The sequence below is a fragment of the Solanum dulcamara genome, chromosome 2 (assembly GCF_947179165.1).
Source record: "Solanum dulcamara chromosome 2, daSolDulc1.2, whole genome shotgun sequence".
Lineage (NCBI taxonomy): Eukaryota > Viridiplantae > Streptophyta > Magnoliopsida > Solanales > Solanaceae > Solanum > Solanum dulcamara.
In genome coordinates this window covers 52,702,393-52,723,325 of record NC_077238.1, presented here as the reverse complement: position 1 = coordinate 52,723,325, position 20,933 = coordinate 52,702,393, and positions in this window count along the sequence as shown.

Genomic DNA, 20,933 nt, shown 5'->3' with positions numbered 1-20,933 from the left:
TATGAGGAGGTTCTAATAGAAATCGTAGATCGGCAAGTGAAGATACTAAGAAACAAATAAGTTGTATCCGTCAAAGTATTGTGGAGGAATCAAAGAATAGAGAGCGCTACGTAGGAAGCAGAGGCGGATATGATGAAACGATCCTCATATATCTTTCTCTCTACTCAACCCTAAGGTACTAAGTTGTTCTTCTTCAAGTTGATTAAACTCCTACGCATTCAGTTTCTCCAATGTCATTCATATGCATGTATGTTCATGAAAGTTGATTTAAAGCCATGTTTTAAGGTAAGTTTCAAATTTTCATGTTCTATGTAATTTCAGGTATCATTATATTCATGTTGGGTTTCTACTCATCTATCTGTGTTTTTCTTATACTAGTTGGACCTCATACAAGGACGAATATTCCCAAGGGGGACATATGTTAAGACCTCGGATGTTGAAAAGTTGGAAACCAAATGAATTCTTCAAAATTGTCGACTAACCTCAGGTCTACGAGTCAATCTAGGACTTGTAGCCATTCCCCATGTAGGGATGGTTCATAGAGACACCTCTTGTCTAGACTACGACATATCTCAGAAGAAACCCTATGACTCAACAGGATGAGTCATAGATGTTTCTACGAGTCATCATTTAGAGTCTTATAAGAAGTTCAGATTTCAGGATTGGTCCGGGTTTTCAGACCCTGTAGGACGAATGGGTCTATGACCTGTAATTGTTTTGATGAGACGTAGACACGAATCATATGAAAAGATCTATGACCCTAAAATTAGGGTCTTCTCATAACTTGTAGGATGACTCGTAATGTCACGAACCAACTCTGTAGGCCGCAAACAGGGTCTGACTTGGCCCCCCTATATACTTATCTATTAGTTGTGGTCAAGTCAAACTATAAACAACATAATACCATGCATCAGAACACTATTGGGTGATGACAATTTCATAAACCTATAGCCTCTTTCATTTGTATTATATCATGTTAGGGCACGTAATCTGACAAGGCTTCCATAACATAATAACATATACAATACATTACATAGACCCAGCTGAACCAAAATGACATACAAAACCCATATATACATGTTTGTAGACCTCTAAGAATATTAACGACAACATATAGCAGGATAGAGTCTCCACAGTACCCTTGGATATACAAAACAAATTATATATGTTAGCGGCCAGTGCTAAAAACTAGGCTCCGATACAATAGAGACTCTTCCAGCTGAGTTGGATGGAATCCTAACCTGACGGACTCCCAAAACCTATATCTGTACCTACGATCATGAAAAGCAGCCCCCCGAAGAAAGGGGGTTAGTACGACATATGTATTAAGTATCTAAACCATAACATAATACAACTGGAAGCATATTTGAAATAGAGAAGCAGGGAATAAAATATCAAATCAGAAACCTATAACTGTACCTTGTGAATCATAAAAGCATGCATCCTCAAATTATACAATATAGCCGGCCCTATCAGGGAGTCGGTGAATCATATCTGTAGGACCATATAGGCCCGGCGCCATCACCACCTTATTACAACACAACACCATATATATACATATGTACCCAGCCCTCTATCATGTCCTCATAAAGTGCACCCGGCCATTTACTGATAGACTCGGTGGATAATATAGTGAAGTGTGCACGTCTATCTACCTAGCTCAGGACTCGGTGATAGAAGGGTTACAGTATGTATGAGTAGAATAGTGAGTAACCATATGCAATTTAAAATATTATTAGAGACTTGACCATATAAGATGATTAAGCTTTTGTTTGAGGATCTGAGTAGTAGTATAGTCAACTTGACTACCCTCTAAATGCCATTAAGGGCTATATCAATTAGAATCTAAGGGAACCTAGACACGTACTAAATTAATGCTAACCGCTTAAGGAATCCAAAATACTTGTTATCATATAGTCTTTAAGACTTGGAGCCTTTACATTTGTTACCTCTTTAACATATCAAAGTTTTCAGGGAAATAGTTCAACTACTGTAGGAGATTGATATTCAGAAGTAAACTGGAGATTCTTAAGGATGGAATCACCGCGAAGCTTGTATCATATTTAACTTACAACTAAGACATGCCAAAAGAAGAAAGAGAATAATCTCTATATAATCTGTACCTCCCTTCATGTGGTCATCATATACATATTTTGTACCCGGCCCATCATGGGGATTGATGAACAGCCATGACATCCTGACTCATTTTTATGCCAAATACATCTCAGGGGAGAGGAAAGGTAGATTCCCATCCACTACTTTTTAATACGTAGAAGCATTGAGAGGCAATACTTAGTTCTTGCAGGGGTTCCAATACCAAGCAGTGGATAGGGATTATGAGGCGTACTTGGAGTTCTGAGAATGTAATTATCCCCTATATTTCATAAGCAAATCACTTAAGGCTAATACATGCCAAAAGGAAAGAGAGATAGATTTACATACTTATGCCAAAAATATGCCAAGAGAAAGCTTCACATACCTCTTTCCGATTACTCTTTGTCACGTTCACCTCTTCGTCCTTTGAACCTATTCAATACGGAAGCAATAGAAATATAAAAAACCCTCGACTTTTCAGTATATTAAGTTGCACACGAGTATTCATAGAACTCATTTCCTCGCTCGTGTTCTCAACTAGTTCTTTAGTTAGTTAAGGCGTTAACGGAAATTGGGCAGCACCTCCCCTATAACACGCCCTATCCGAATTTCCAATTACATACCTAATCACTACAGGTAAAAAAAAACAACATCCTGCAGCATATATACAAGCAATTGACATTAACATTACACAATACAAACTCCAAACGACTCGCTCAAAATCACGATATCCAAAATAGGGTTTCTAGTCTCTATTTTGCGAAACCTTTAACCATATGAAATGGAGGACCGTGTGGATTCAACCAGAATCACCTACATATATTTTATAGTACTTTTAATCCCTGCAACACATCACCGCACCCCCTACATCCGCAGCACGACAAGCACAATGCCCTAATCGACTATAATTTAACTATAATGACTCGAATTTAAATTGCTTCTAACGTCAAGCATATTTATCAAATTTTCATTTTTCCAGCCACCTAAACGACTTTTAATACACTTCATAACAACACCATAAACTCCAAGTTAAAAGGAAAGACCTTACCTTATCCAAACCTTGCCGAAATGCGCCGTAGAAGTTTTCTTAACATGTTGAAAATCGGTGGAGCTGTTTCCTTCACTTCCTTGCTGCCCCAACCAGTAAATTTATTTTATTAACAACCTAATTCATCTTAGTATACCTTATATAATTAATTTACGGAGCGATGCTCGGAGGCTTACCTTGGCAGCCCCTAGGTCGTAACCCTCCTCTCTTGCAGCTAACATTTTTCTCTCTTTAGCTATGTATAAGGTGATAAAGTGAAGAATTAGCCATCATAAGGTACATATACACAACCCCCGTGTGATCGAGGAACACCTTATATAATTAATTCACGGAGAAAAATTGGAGAACTTAGCTTTTTTTCCTTAGTTGTTGTAGGTACTCTCTCTTAGACTTCTAGTTTCTTTTCCTTTGTTTTCTCTAAGTTTCAGCCTAAGAATGTGATAAGTAATGACTTAAGAGTCATCACACATGTATATATATATCTCCTCAAGAGATGACAGATGTCATCCCCTAAGGGTGACACATGTCCAACCTCCATTGGCCCAACATGTCCATACAACCAATTATGGGCTGCCATGAAGAAGTGGGGTTCAGTCCCTCCCCCCAAGTAGGTGGTGTCACCTACTTAACCCCAAGAAGGTGGGTCACCTTCTGCCACGTGTGTCTTTCCTATGTTGCCATGTGGCACCTCCTCTTGTTGCAATGTGTCATTCTCTCCTCTTCCTCGTGGGTTCGTAGTCTCATCTTATTTTAAGAACCTATGTAATCCTTGCTACGTAAGCTTGGTATGTACTCAATTCGCTTAAGTATGCAAGACTTCTAAGTTAGTATCTTACGTAGGTAAGTCGAGTCCTATGACTCCTTAATTGGCCTCCAACTCTCCTCAAATTCTTATAACCTATTTCCAACCTTACCTATTATGGGGTATCTCATTCTCCCTTCCTTAGATTTATGTGATAGCATAGTAGATTATCCGACTCACTTGATAACTTCTAAGAAGCTTAAGAGACATTCCGAGCTAAAGAATATGGGGTGTAACATCCTTCCTCTATTTAGAATATTCATCCTCAAATATTAACTTAACTCGTAGGGTTTCACAAAGATTTTTGAGTTTCTGTATAACCGTCATCTCTCAATCCATTAAGGGGTTTAGATTACCTTTGTAGATAGGGAACAAATATGGATATCTTCTCCATTTCTTCTTTGACTTCCCAGGTCATCCCCTTTCTGGTTTTTGTTTTGCCATAATACCTTGACTGAAGTCACGTCCTAGTTTTTAACCTTCTAATTTGCTGATGCAAGATGGCGATAGGTTGTTCCTCTCAGGATTCCATTTCATGGACATCATCTATGGGACATATTCTGGGTGGATCACCAGTATATTTGTGAAGTATCTGTATCAGACGTACTGGGCGTATAGTGTCATAATTAGGTGGTAAGTTCAACTTATAGGCAACGTTTTTCATCTTACAAGCAACTTAATAAGGTTTAATGTATTTTGGGCTAAGTTTCATTTTCTCGCCGAATCTTATTACTCCCTTTCTGGGTGATCCTGTTACGAAAACCTAATCATCAATTTGAACTTTGATTGTCGATGTCGATTATTTGCATATCACTTCTGCCGACTCTAGGCTGCTAGTCAATAGCTTGCTCAATCATGTCGAGGTTTTTTAGTCCTTACCCCAATAGGGGGACTTACACATTCTACCCTACAACATCTTATACAGGGTCATCTAGATACTGGAATGGTAGCCATTCTTATAGGCAAACTCAATAAGTGGTAGACGTTTGTCCTAGTTACTCTTGAAGCCTACCACATAGGCTCATAATATATCTTATAGCATTTTGATAGTATGATCAGTCTGTGCAGCAACTTGAGGGAAAAATGTGGTACTAAGACCTACCTATGTTCCTGATCTCTTCTTGGACTGATCTCCAAATGTTAATTATAATTAAAGTCCCTCTATCTAAGATAATAGCTGGGAGAACCTCATTGATTCTTACTACCCCTTGACCTATAACTTTACCTAGTTTTAGCTGCATAGGTGGTCTTGATTGAAAGTAAATAGGTTGATTCATTATCCTACTCACAATAACTCGTATAGCACCCTACTCTCGTAGAGTATAAAATAGTTTCGTAATAACATTGATAATTTGGGAATCCTTAGCCTCGTATAGTTCTTCTCGACTCTTTTCAAAACTTTAACTAGCACTCTACCTTTTGGGTTTTGTTTTTCAATCCTTAGAGTTGGATTTCATAGTCATTATGTGCTCCATTTATCATTACCTAATATAATTCTGATGGAATTTGGCATATAAATCTGCCATTTTTAGTAACCAGTTAGTTCTGGTCCCCTTGGTTAAATTATTTCACAATTTTCTCATCCTAGCTTATTCTAGCTTGTAACACTTTAGATACGTTATCTCGTGTCATCCTTTACCTTTACGAGAATATGAGAAGGTGCTCAACTTAACCTGAGAAATACCTTAGTGTCATCATGCTAGGTCTCATGTGTTACCTTGTCGTTTCCTCCTTTATCCTACAATTGAAGTCAGGGTAGATCTTTGGTCCAACCATGGCCATGTCTTACTTTGACCATAGTACTAATTCCATCTCGGTAGTTTGGCTTAACCTACCTTTGTATATCTTGGTAAGGTATCCAAAATACCATAGTTGCATTATCATTATTGAACCCCTATTCTTTTTCTCATGTACTTACTCACTTAGCCTGATGATTATATCTACATATTCATATGTTGCACAACCATTCTAATGCAACTTGTAGGAGGTAGATGTATTCTTTCCGTCTCCTAGTTCTTTCTACTGTACACATCTCACTCACATTGAGACTTGCTTTTCCCATCTTGTTATACTTCTTTCTTTTCCCTTATTCTCTCTTTGCTCCTCTAATATCCTACCATAGGAGGTTTTCTATTTCTTTTCCTTGGTTATTTATCTATCGCACCATCATTTGCGACCAACTCTATAACTATCCTTTTGGCTTTTGGTCTAGCATGATGTCATTACCCTTCGTAGTGTCTCTTGAGTTATTCGGTATCCTTTCATTTTTATACCCTTTTCTTTTTATACGCACCCACCTTCTAACATTAGATCACTCAAGGTCTTTATAAACCTTCTTAACACTGCCTTACATAGAATTCTGACTTCTATCTAATTGTTTGTGACTTCCAAACCTTCCTAACTTGGTTCAGCAAGGGATGTTATTGAAGCTTAAACATCCATCTTAAATATGTTGCCATATTAATTACCTCTACCTTACCCTTGTAATTTTCTCATTGCCCCCCCCCCCCCTTAGATGGTACGTATACTTTTATCTGCTTATACCTTGTTCTATTTCTCTATGTCCAGTCTAAATTTCATCCAATCTCCTTCTCCAATCTACTTGGTACTGTATCATGTCTCCGTCTCTCTGCATATTTTATACCCTGATTATCCACGTACGGAACCTTGGGTAAATCACGAAGCAACGAGAACCTTTCCATACCTAATGTGATATATCATCTACTAATCCGTACTTGACTAATGTGACCCAGGAAATAACACATCCAGGGCATATTCTACTTATCTTTATGAAAGGCTAATACACACTAATAGTCGTCTCAAATTTTAACTAGGCAACACTTGTATTCCAACAATGACTGTTCAAGGTCCTCTCGGAGTAATAGCTTTATTCCAAGCTATACCCTTTGTTTCTTGGGGTGAACGTAAGTTGCACTATTTATTCCTTAAGTTGGGCTTTTTTGTCCCTTAAGATTTCCATTATTTTCAGGGAGACGTTATGTAAACGCATCATTCCTTTATACCTTATGCCCCTTACCCTTACTGTGTACCTAACACAGGCTTTTAACTTAGTCAACACCTACCAAGTGCGCCTTACTAGCAGTCTTACCTTATTTCTGTATAGTTGTACCATACCCTCAAATTCATGCTTGCGTATCCCCCTCTTAGTTCATAGTTATTTTCAGTTCATGACCTCTCTCTAGGGTGGTTTAGTTAGAATTTCTTTCTCCAATTAGTCGGTGGAGAACTAATAAATTGTTATCATAGAGCACTTTCCAACCACCGTTAGAAAAAACTAGAATCCCTTAAACCTCACAGTACTTCTTAAACTTGACCTATATGGTCCCCCTCTATGTTTATCCTCGAGCCATGAACAACTTATATAATTTACAACTAGGAGTTTGGGCTTGGTACTTTTCAAGAAAAGTGAAACTCAATTGCTGGACATCTTACACTTCAACCTGAGTTTCTTTTTTCCTATGGCTCAAGTACGGCTGGGGATGCCGTGGTCTGAACTTTACTGCTCAAATAGGCTTAGATAGCCTTTTGTTTCTCCAAAATAAAATTCCTCAAGTAAAAAGGGTGCCCCTTATCGACGACATGCAGAGTAACTCTTACAACTTTAGTTTAGCATAATATGGGTACTCGGTATCAACTTCCAAAACATTTTATGATGCTCTATTTCGTTCCCTTTTTCTTTCTCTAGGAAAATTTCAGAATAGTTTCCTATATACTCCTTACTATCCCAAAACCTACACGCAGAAACTACCAATAATGCCTCACAGGGCCAACACACACACACACACACACATATATATATATATATATATATATATATATATATATATATATATATATATTTATTTCATATCATATCCATATAGACTTTCAATATTATCTCATATCGCAGCCACATAGGGCTTTCAATGTCAACAATAATATAAAAATACTGAACTTACCTCGTATGTCCAATATCAAACTATATCTGTTGCACTTCCTGTCTACTTTTCCCTTCAATTTTCAACTTTACATTTCAATTTTACTTCAATACCTTACCCAAAAGATATCTTCCATGCCTTTGCTTACCTGCGTGCCTTGTACTCCCTATATCGCCAGTCACTTCCTTCCATTGATGTCGTCCTTCTATTAAGATCCAAGGTTAATATAAGGAGGTTTCTTATGAATCGGATCTATAGCATGATCTCAGATATGAAAGAAAGGTAACATCCTAAATGTACTATAGCCTCATATTTATAGATGTGACATGCAACACATCGATAATCAAGACTCTACTAGACACGGTCTGTAGACAACCCAAGGACAAATTTCTCTGATACCATTTATGTCATAATCCAACCCCATAAGCCATGATCGGGATCCGACCTGGACCCCCATATACTTATCTATCAACTGTGGTCAAGTCAAACTATAAACAACATAATACCATGCATCAGAACCCTATTGGGTGATGATAGTTTCATAAATCTGTAGCCTTTTTTATTTGTATCATATAATGAAATGGTACGCAAGCCGATAAGCCTTCTATAACATAATAACACGTACAATACATCACATAGACCCAGCTGAACCAAAATGACATACACAACCCACATATACATGTCTGTAGACCTCTAAGAATATTAATGAAAACATATGGCTGGATAGGGCCCCCGTCGTACCCTTGATATACAAAAATAATTATATACATTAGCGGCTAGTGCCAAAAACTAGGCTCCAATACAATGGAGCCTCTTCTAGCTGAGCTGAACCAAATTCTAAGCTGACAGACTCCCAAAACCTTTATCTGTACCTATGGGCATGAAACGCACCCCTCCGAAGAAAGGGAGTTAGTACGATATATGTACAGCATATGTAAAACATAACATAATACAACTGGAAGCATATCTGATATAGAGAAGCAGGGGATAAAATATTAAATCAGAAACCTGTACTTGTACCCTGTGAATCATAAAAGCATGCATGCTCAAATTATAAAATATAGCCGACCCTATCAGGGATCTAGTGAATCATATCTATAGGACCATCATAGGCCCAGCGCCATCACCACCTTATTAAAACACATCATTATATATATACATTCATACCCACTCTCTAGTGAGGGACTCACTGAGTTTTTTATGTTATTGCATAATCATGTCCTCATATAGTGTACCCAACCATTTAATGAGGAACTCGGTGGATAGTGCAGTGAACTGCGCATATCTATGTACCCAGCCCAGGACTCGGTGATAGAAGGTTTACAATATGTACGAGTAGAGTAGTGAGTAACCATATGCAATTTAAAACATTATCAGAGACTTGACCGTATAAGAAGATTAAGCTTTCATTTGAGGACCTGAGTAGTACTGTATTCAACTCGAGTGCCCTCTAAATGCCATTAGGGCTATATTAATTAGCATCTCAGGTAGCCTAGACACATACTAAATTAATGTTAACCGCTTAAGGAATCCGAAATACTTGTTATCATATAGTCTTTTAGACTTGGAGCTTGTACATTTGTTACCTCTTTAACATATCAAAGTTTTCAGTGAAATAGTTCAACTACTATAGGAGATCGATATTCAGAAGTAAATAGGAGATTCTTAAGGATGGAATCACCCCGGAGCTTGTATCATATTTAACTTACAAGTAAGATATGCCAAAAGAAGAAAGAGAATAAGCTCTATATAATTTGTACCTCCCTTCATGTAGTTATCATATACATATTACATACCTGGCCCATCATGGGGCTCACTGAACTGCCATGATATCCTAACCTCATTTTTATGCCAAATACATCTCAGGGGAAAAGAAAGGTAGCTTCCCATCCACTACTTTTTAACACATAGAAGCCTTGAGAGGCAATACTCAGTTCTTGCAAGGGTTCTAATATCAAGCAGTGTATAGGGATTATGAGGTGTACTTGGAGTTCTGGGAGTGGAATTATCCGCCATATTTCACACGCTATTTACTTAAGGCTAAGACATTCCAAAAGGAATGAGAGATAGCTTTACATACTTATGCCAAAATTATGCCAAGAGAAAGCTTCACATACCTCTTTCGGGTTACTCTTTGTCACATTCGCCTCATCGTCCTTTGAACTTATTCAACACGGAAGCAATATGAATATAAAAAACCCTCGAATTTTCAGTGTCTTAGGTTGCATATGAGTATTCATAAAACTCATTTCCTCGCTCGTCTTCTCGACTAGTTCTTTAGTTAGTTAAGGCGTTAACGGAAATTGGGCAGCACCTCTCCTATAACATACCCTATCCGGATTTCTAATTACATCCCTAATCACTACAGACAACCAACAACAACATATTGCATCATATATACAAGTAATTCATAACAACATTACACAATACAAACTCCAAATGACTCGCTCAAAATCACGATATCTAAAATAGGGTTTCTAGTCTCTATTTTACGATACCTTCAACCATACAAAATGGAGGACTGTGTGGATGAAACCAGAAGCACATACACATATTTTAGAGTAATTTTAAGCCTTAAAACACATCACCACACCCCCTACAACCGCATCACCACAAGAACAACACCCTACTCGACTACAATTTAACTATAACTACTCCAATTTAAATTGTTTCTAACGTCAAGCATATTTATGGAATTTGCATATTTCCAACAACCTACACGAAGTGTAACACACTTAATAAAAACAACATGAACTCCAAGTTGAAAGGAAAGACCTTACCTTATCAAAAACTTGCCGAAATGCGCCTCGGAAGTTCTCTTAACATGCTGAAAATTGGTGGGGCTATTTACTTCACTTCTTTGCTGTCCCAACAAGTAAATTTATTTTATTAAAACCCTAAATTCATCATAGGATACCTTAGATAATTAATTTACGGGGCAAAGCTCAGAGGCTTACCTTGGCAGCCCCTAGGCCGTAACCCTCCTTTCTTGCTCCTACCGTTTTTCTCTCCACTTTGGCTAAGTATAAGTTCATGAAGTGAAGAATTAGCCATCAAAAGGTAAATATACACACACCCACATGATCTAGGAACACCTTATATAATTAATTCACCAGGAAAAATTGGAGAACTTACCTTTTTTTCCTTAGTTGCCGTAGGTACTCTCTCTTAGACTTCTAGTTTCTTTTCCTTTGGTCTATCTAAGTTTCAGCCTAAGAATGTGATAAGTAATGACTTAAGAGTCATCAAAAATGTATATATATATATATATCTCCTCAAGAGGTGACACATGTCATCCCCTAAGGGTGACAGGTGTCTAGCCCTCATTGGGTTAACACGTCCATACAGCCAATTAGGGGCTACCATGTGGTAGTGGAGACCACCCCCTCCCAAGAGGGTGGGTCACCTACTTTACTCTAATAAGGTGGGTCACCTTCTGTCATGTGTCACTTTCCTATGCTGCCATGTGGTGCCTTTTCTTGCTTCCACGTGTCATTCTCTCCTTTTTATCGTGGGTTCGTAGTCTCATCTTATTTTAAGAACCTATATAATCCTTGCTACATAATCTTGGTATTTACTCAAGTGTCTGAAGTATGCAATACTTCTAAGTTAGTAGCTTATGTAGGTAAGTCGATTCCTACAACTCATTACTTAGCCTCCAACTCCCCTCAAATTCTTATAACCTATTTCCAACCTTCCCTACCATGGGGTATCACATTCTCCCTTCCTTAGAGTTTTGTGATAGTGTAGTAGATTATTCGACTCACTTGATAACTTTTAAGAAGCTTAAGAGACATTTGGAGCTCAAGAGTATGGGGTGTAACATGTAAGTATGAGTTATAGGACTTATTATAAGTCGTAGTAGTAGGCTCGTTGGTCTAAAGTTCAGTTTTAATGAAGGGTATTTATGTCTTTTTCTAAAGTTTGGTTCAATGTATCTAGATAGGATTATGTCCAAGTTCAAGACTATAACTACCCAACCCTTCAAAATTCATTCTATTCTAAATCATTCTTCAAATTTCTCTAAGGCAAGAACAATAAAATTTCCTTAAGGTTCTCTCCATCTCTTCTGCAAACTTCAAGCTAGGGTTTAAAGTGAATCAAGGTTTCTCTTTAATTCAAAGTTTATTTCACCAAGGTATGTGGGGATTGATCCATGGGTTCCTTTCACCCATGGAGTCCCAAGAGTTTCTCAAAGTTTTCTTTAATTTTCAATTATCTATTAACCCTAGTCTTGATGAATTGTATTGGGTTGTTTCAATTTGGTTTTTAAATATTATTATTGATCATTATAAGCATATTTCTAAATGAATTGCATGATTTTGAGTTGAATTTTGAATATCACATGTCTAAAGTTATTGTCAATCATGATTATGAAGTTCAAAGATGATTTTTACATAAGTTACATTATGAGTTCAATGATTTTCAACAGAAAGTTTTATTACTGAAGTTGAGATTAGGATTTAATGATGAAGTTATGATAATGATCAATTATGATCAAAGAATATTATTATGGTGTGATAAGTACAATTCTCAAATAATCATATTTTAAGATGGTGATTAGGACAATTTTCACCAAAGTTATTGATTTCCTATGTATCACTAAAGTTAATGAGCCACTCTTATTATATGTTATAAAGATGGATTGATAGGTAGTTACTATATTTTCCTATAATATTTATGATCATTCTTTAATGAATACCATTAGAATATTGACTAAGAACCGAGAGGACTTCTAGGTAGAGTTTGGTCTAGTAGCAACCTAAAGTTCCAAACTATGTTGCCTCTGCGGTTGCCTTCATGACTTAGCTAGTTGATCCACATATAGCTCACAAAGTTAAACTTGTTCTCATGGAGTCTACCTTTGTAAGTAGTCTCTCTCTTCTCGATATGGAAGTTACATCGTATTCTATGTTATAACTTGCATGACTTGAGATATCAGTAAAAGCTTTATCCCACACAAATATGGAAATATATGAGATTTACAATGAAGTTTTAGGATACATTGACCATGTGTCTTCATGATTATGAATGATCATACATCCTATGCCATATTGTTCCTGTCCTATTACTTGTTCATGTATAACTCACATAATTAGTACTTTTTATGTACTAATATATATTTTGCCTACATTTTCTCATAATGTAGGAGCGGATGACGATCATCCTATTCGTGGCTAGAGTTTCTTAGTTCCCAAGATTAGTGAGTCCTCATTCATCGAGTACATGACCTTTCTTTCATATAGCTACTTTGACTTTCTCTTACAATTTGGGTGAACTAAGAGATTTTCCTAATCCCCCGTCAAGTCTAGAATAGTGGCATGTTTAGACATTCAAGTTGATGTAAACCCAATAGGGGAATTTGGTTTGAGTTTACTTTCCTTTGATTTCTTGTTGAATTGATTCTTCCAGTTATCTTATTGTGTTTCTTTATCTTATGTATGTGATGTATTCTAAGATGGCTTGGTGGGAATACTTTGGGTTCTTAATCGCCGCATCACATCTAGGCCCTAGGCTTGGGTTATGACAGAGTATTATAGGGGTGACTTCAGAAGAAGAAATGGAGTTAGAAGCCTACCAACTCAAGAGTGTTGCTCAAGTTTGGTATACATAATGGAAGTTAGAAAGAGTGGATGAAGGTCCTATTAATTGGTAAGCCTTAACTCTTACTTTCCTTCATCGCCTCTTCCCTCTTGAGCTCATGCATATGAGGGACTATGCCCTTAAGATCACCAAGCTATCCAAGTATGCTCCTTCATTAGTTATCAATCCACATGCCCGAATAAGCCAATTCATATCGGGGGTGTCTAATTTGGTTTCTAAGAAATGGCGTACTGTTACACTTGTCAAGGAAATGGAAATATCCCAGCTTATGACTTTTTACGAACAAATTGAAGGGGAGAAACTCAAGGAGATAAGGATGAGAGATTTCGAGAGGGCCTAGTTTGAAGGTGGGTTATCAAATGCTAAGACCGGTGGTAGTTATGGCCGTTCTCACCAAGGCCAAGGTTCAAGAAAGATATTTTTTAAAAATAGGTTACCATACCATAAGAGTGAAGGTGGAGGTGTGAGTGCTAGTAGCCCCACTTTTCAAAAGTGTGCTAAGTGTAGAAAGAATCATGGAGGAAGGTGTTTGATGGGAATAGGTGCTTGTATGGATGTGTCAAGATTGTCCATAAGCAATATAGGTCCCCTAGTGTTGCTAATAAAGGAAGGGAAGGCCGTCCTCAAGGCCAAGTGTAACAAGCTTCCCAAACTCAACCGAAGGGTGGACAACGCAATAACCACTTCTATGTTCTTCATGCTAAGAAAAATGTGGATGAGACTCCCGATGTGGTCATGGGTATGTTGCCGTTTTTAATCTTTGATATTTATCCATTGCTTTATCTGGGTTCCAACTTGTCATTTATTACTCCTTACCTTGCTAAGAGATTTGATATGTTCCCCAAAGTGTTGTTAGAACCCTTTTCAGTTTATACTCCCATTGCTGATTCGGTGTTAGCCAAGAGAGTTTATAAAAATTATTCCATGCCGTTGTTGTATAAAGTTATTCCTTGTGATCTTTTTGAGCTAGAAATGATATATTTTCATAATATTCTTAATATGGATTTGTTACATGCCTCTTATGAATCAATTGATTGTAGGACCCATAGGGTAAAGTTTTAATTTTGTAATGAGCCTATTCTTAAACGGAAGGGTAATGATTCGGTGGTTAAGGGTCAATTAATTTCATGTCTTAAGGCCCAGAAAATGATTTCCAAAGGGTGCATCTATCATATTGTGTGAGTTAGGGATATTGATTCCAAAACTCCTAGTCTTGAGTTGGTTCCTATAGTTAATGAGTTTTCCAATGTGTTTCTTGATGATTTTTCCAGTGTTCCTCCCGAATAGGAAATTGAATTTGGCATACATCTCCTTCCCGATACTGAATCTATTTTGATTCCTCCTTATCGTATGGCTTCAGGGGATCTTAAGGAGTTGAAAGAGCAGTTGAATGAATTATTTTGATAAGGATTTCAAAAGGCCAAGTATTTGACCATGATGTGCTCCCATGTTTTTTGTTAGAAAGAAGGATGGGTCACTCGGAATGTGTATAGATTATCAACAATTGAATAAGTTCACCGTTAAGAACAAGTATCCAATTTCGAGAATAGATGATTTGTTTGACCAATTGCAAGGGGAAAGTTACATTTTAAAGATTGATCTCCTTTTCGTTTATCATTAACTAAGAGTAAGGGAGTGTGATATTCCTAAAACAATAATTTGGATAAGGTATGGTCATTTTGAATTATTAGTTATGTCATTTAGGTTGACTAATGCTCTTGCTATTTTTATGGATTTGATGAATCATATTTTCAATCCATACTTGGATATGTTTATGGTAGTGTTTATTGATGACATTTTGATTTACTCTCAGAATTAAAAAGATCATATGGGTCACTTGATAATTATGTTACGAACATTAAGAGATAAGCAACTATTCATCAAGTTTCGTAAGTCCAAATTTTGGCTAAGGAAAGTTGCATTTTTTGGCTATATGGTATCCGGGGAAGGAATTATGTTTCATCTAAAGAAAATGGAGGCGGTAAAGAAATAGCCTAGATCAGTGTCTCCTTCAAATATTAGAACTTTTTGGGCTTGGCTAGATAATATAGAAGGTTCATTGTAGGACTGAGGGAATTTATATTGAATGAGGCCTATAGTTCTCGGTATTCAATTCATCTAGTATCCACCAAGATGCACCGAGACTTGAGGGAATTGTACTGGTTTAATGACATGAAGAAGGACATAGAGGAGTTCGTGGCTAGGTGTCCAAATTGCCAACAAGTAAAAGTTGAGCATCAAAAACCAGGAGGTTTAACTCAAGATAATGAAATTCCTACTTGAAAGTGGAAGGATGTGAATATGGACTTTGTGAAGGATTTGCGTCATAGTAGAAAAGGGATAATCTACTATTTTTCCTTTTAGAAAATCCAAAATCCAATAAAAAAAGAAATAGGAGACTGGAAATGAAAGTCTCTTTATTGGATAACATGATTCCATTTGGGTTGTTGTGGACCGAATGACTAAGTCGGCACACTTTCTATCAGTTAAGACTTCATATTGTGCCAAAGAATATGCTAAGTTGTATATTTGGGAATTGGTATAGCTTCATGGTGTTCCCTTGTCTATTATATTGGATAGAGATAATCAATTCACTTCACATTTTTGAAAGTTATTCTAAAAAGGTCTTGGTAAAAAAGTTAAGCTAAGTACCTCTTTCCATCATCAAACTGATGGACAAGCCAAAAGAACTATTAAAACTTTGGAGGATATGTTAAGTGTCAGTATGATTGAGTTTAAAGGAAACTAGGATGAGCATTTGCCATGAATTAAGTTTTCCCACAATAATAGTTATCACTCTAGCATATAAATGGATCCTTTTGAAGCCTTGTATGGAAGAAAATGTAGATCCCCTGATAGTTTGAAGTAGGAGAGATGACATTGATTGGTCCTTATTTTGTAGCATATGCAATGGAGAAGGTAAGGCTCATAAGAGAAAGATTGAAGACGTCTCAAAGACATCAAAAGTCTTATTCTGACATTAGAAGAAGAGACCTTGAATTTAATTTGGATGATTGGGTGTATTTGAATGTTTTCCCATGAAGGGCGTAATGCATTTTGTTAAGAAAGGGAAATTGAGTCCTAGATATGTAGGACCCTATAGGATATTGAAGAGTGTTGGCAAAGTGGCATATGAATTAGATTTTCCTTTTGAGTTGGCTATGGTTCATTCAGCATTTTATATACCGAAGTTGAGGAAGTTTGTGGGTGATCCAAAAGCTATTGTACCATTGAAGAATGTAAACTTGAAGGGAACTTCACTTATGAGAAGGTTCCAATGGAAATCCTAGACCGGAAAGTAAGGGAACACAGAGGTTTCATCTGTCAAAGTATTGTGGAGAAATAATCAATTAGAGAGTGCTACATGAGAAGTGGAAGCGGACATGATAAAGCGTTATCTGTATCTCTTTCCTTCCACTCAAGCCTAAGGTACTAAGTTTTTAATGTTCATATTGCTTAAACTCTTACGTGTCAGCTTTTGTATGTCTTTCATATGCATGCATTTTTATGAAGTTGGTTTTAAAATTCATGATTTATGTTAAGTTCGAAAATTTCATGGTTTATGTTTTCTATGTACTATTGCATTCTTGTTGGGTTGCTAGTCCTCATTCTATTTCCTTTTTGTTCTAAGTTGATTTTATTCGAGGATGAATGTTCCCAAGGGGGAGATATTGTAAGACCCCAAAAGTTGAAAAGTTGGAACCCAAGAGAATTCCTTAAAATGTTGACTGACTTCAAGTTTATGAGTCCCTCTACTACTCGTAGTTATTCCTATGAATTGTAGGGAGGAGTCATATAGTAAACTCATATGCTTGTTTAGGACTAAATTTCAGGGAGGTCCTACGACTCAACAGGATGAGTCATAGGCCTAATGACGAGTCATAATAATAACTCATAGGAAAATATTAAAGGCTTAGATTTATAGGTTTTCAGATCCTTTAGGTCGACAAGGGTCTACGACCTGTAGTCCTTTTTATGAGTCCTAAGAATGAGTCATAGAAGCAACTTCAAAGACTCAGAAATTCAGAGTTTGCATGGTTGCCAGGACTACTCATATTGATGAGTCGTAAAGGCTTCTATGACTAGTAAGAGTCAATTCGTAGATCAAAATCCTTATTTAATGAAGGGTATATTCATGTTTTCCCAAGCTCAGTTTAATGAACCTAGACACTTTTATGGTCAAGTTCAAAGTCTATATTTACCCAATTCTTCAAATTCCCTTCCTATTTTAATTCATTCTCCTAAATTCCCTAAGGCAAAATTAGCAAATCTCTCTCAAGTTCCTCCTACAAATTCAAGCTAGGGTTTTAAGTTCATGAAGGTTCCTCTTCAATTTCTGAGTTGATTTTACCAAGTTATGTGGGGATTGATCCATGTAATCCTTTCACCCATGGAGTCGCAAGGTTTTCCTCAAAAATCTGTATAAATTTTATGTTAGACCCCGTACTTTGGTACCTTAGAATGCTTCCTAAGCTTCTCAAGTTTCTTGGAAGGATCTTAAGTTTCTTAAAAGTCGTTATGTGAGTCGGATAGTTAATAATGCCATCAAATAAATCCAAGGAAAGGAGAACGAAATGCTTCATAATAAGGAAGATTGGAAATAGGGTTATAAAAATTCGAAAGGAGATGGAGGCCGAGAAATGAGTCGTAGGACACGATTGACTCGCGTAAACTACCAACTTGGAGGTATTACGTACTTAAGCTACTCGAGTGCGTGTTGAGACTAAGTAGCAAGGAATACATAGGCTCTTAAAGTGCGATGAAATTACGAATCCACGGAAGAGAAATAAGGAAACGACACACCTACTTGAAGCAAGTAGGTGACTCACCTACTTGACACATGACAGCACGTGATAGGTACACATGGCATCACATGAAAGTGACACGTGGCAGCAGATGACACACCATGGGAGTGGACCCCCACCTGCCACGTGGCAACCATGGATTGGTTGCATAATTGAGGTGGCTGCCTAAGGGTGTGACACGTGTCACTCTTAGGGGATGACATGTTTCACTCTCCAAAAAGATATATATCTATTTATGGATGACTAATAAGTCATTTTTTAGCCAAAAACTTGAACAAAATAGAGAGAAAAATGTGGAGAAGAAAGCAAAGGCAGCCATGATTTGGAGAAACACTGAGTTGGTAATATGAGTATAACTCCTTGTGTAAGGCTTATTTTTCAGTGATTCAAGATATTTTGGAAATCTATATAATATTTCTACAACTTTCATTTAGACTCTACAACCCATTTTTTCTTTTCTCGTCTCGAAAAATGGTGGTGAAGCATGGGGTAGCTGCTGCCCAGATTTTGCTTTGGAAATCCTACACGGACAGCTGTAAGTATTTTGGGCGTATCTTTTCGTAGAAAATTGTTGTAGGGCTAATTCAAAATTGTTTGCGACCTTGATACACATGTATATAACTTTCATTGAGGCCACAAATCCTGTTTCCCTCAATTAACCCTCCGAAATTAAGCGACAATATAAGACTGTGGGCTGTCCAGATTTCACGTTTTGGATAGTTTTGGCGAGTTTGACAAGTTTAGCGTAAGGTGAGGCCTTTTCTTTTAAATTGGAGTTTATGGTGTTGTTATAGAGGGTATTATACATTGTGTAGGTGGATGGAAATGTGAAAATATGATAAATATGGTTGACGTCCGAACTAAACTAAATTGGAGTCGCTAGAAGTAAATTGTCGTCGAAATAAAGTGTCATTCTTGTGAGTTGTTGCTGCAGGGGTGTAATGTATTATTGCAGGGACTAAATACATTCTAAAAGGGGTGTGGATGCTTCTGTTTGAAGCCACACGACCCCTCATTTCGTATACTTAAAGGTGTTACAAAATAAAGGCTAGATGCCCTATTGTGATACCGTATTCTTGAATAAGTCGTTTGGAGTTTATGTTGTATATTGTTTGTATGAATTGCTGCAGGTTGTTGTTTTTGGTTGGATGTAGGTCTTAGAGACCTAATTGGAAATTTTGATAGGTCACATTATAGGGGAGGTGCTGCCCAATTTTCATTGACGCCTTAGCGAATAACAGAACTAGTCGGGGAAACGACTAAGGAAATAGATTCCATTAATACTAAGATGTAACCTAGGGTGATGGAAAGTAAAAGGGGTTGATATTCATACTACTTTCATGTTGAATAGGTTCAAAGGACGGCGAGGCAAGCAGGATAAGGAATAATTCAGACAAGGTATGTAAAGCTTTCTCTTGGCATGTTTTGGTATAAGTTCGTACAACTATCTTTCTTTCATTTTGGCAATGTTTAGACTTAAGTGAATTGTATACAAAGTGCGGGGATAATTCCATTCCCAGAATTCCGAGTATGCCTCATAACCCCTATCCACTGTTCAGTATTAGAGTTTCTATGAAGATTAAGTATTGCCTAGTAGGGCTTCTATGTGTCAGAATATAATGTATGGGAAGCTATCTTTCATTCTCAGTGAGATGTATTTGATACGAAAATGAGATTACGCTGCCATAGTGGTTCACCGAGCCCCATAAAGGGCCGGGTACGAAATATGTATATGAATATCATCTGAAGGAAAGTACAGACTGTGTAGAGTTCATTCTCTTTCTTCTTTTGGCATACCTTAGCTATAAGTTAAACATGATATGATCTCTGAGGTAATGATCTAGCTTGCATATGGTTACTTACTACTTTGCTTGTACATATGGTTTACATATCTTTACCGAGTCCCATAGAGGGTCGGGTACAACCGAAGTCCCAAAAAGGGGCCGGGTACGATATAAGATGATATAAATATTCACCGAGTCCCAAAAAGGGTCGGGTATGACCGAGCCCCACCAAGGGCCGAGTATGCTATGTAAATGCAATGATAAGACGACATGATTATAGACCGAATCTCATTAAAGAGCCGGGTACGGTATAGTTATGCATATGGTGACATAAGGATAGATTTGTAACACCGAGTCCCGCAACGGGCCAGGTGTGGAATATCATACTGAGATACATGACCTCATTTTAGATGGTGCACGTAATATGATTTACTAATTGTTAGAATTTTTTCCTGCATCCCTACTTCAGCTATTGTCTCAGTTATGAAATGTTATGCTTTATATACTCAGTACATGTATCGTACTGACCCCCTTGCTTCGGGGGGGCTGCGTTTCATGCCCGCAGGTACAAATGTTCATTTTGGAGATCCATCAGCTTAGGATTTCCTCTCAGCTATGATGGAAGCGCTCCACTTTTCTGGAGCCTAAATTTTGATACTGGTCATGTAACATGTATATATTTTTATATTCAGGGGTACGGCGGGGGCCTTGTCCCGCCATATGTTATTGTTACTATTCTTAGAGGTCTGTAGATATATTGATGTGGGTTATTTGTGAGTTCTTTTCGATTGTGCCTATATGGCATATTTTGAATATTTCTATGTTACAGCAGCCTTGTCGGCTTGCATGCCCTTATAT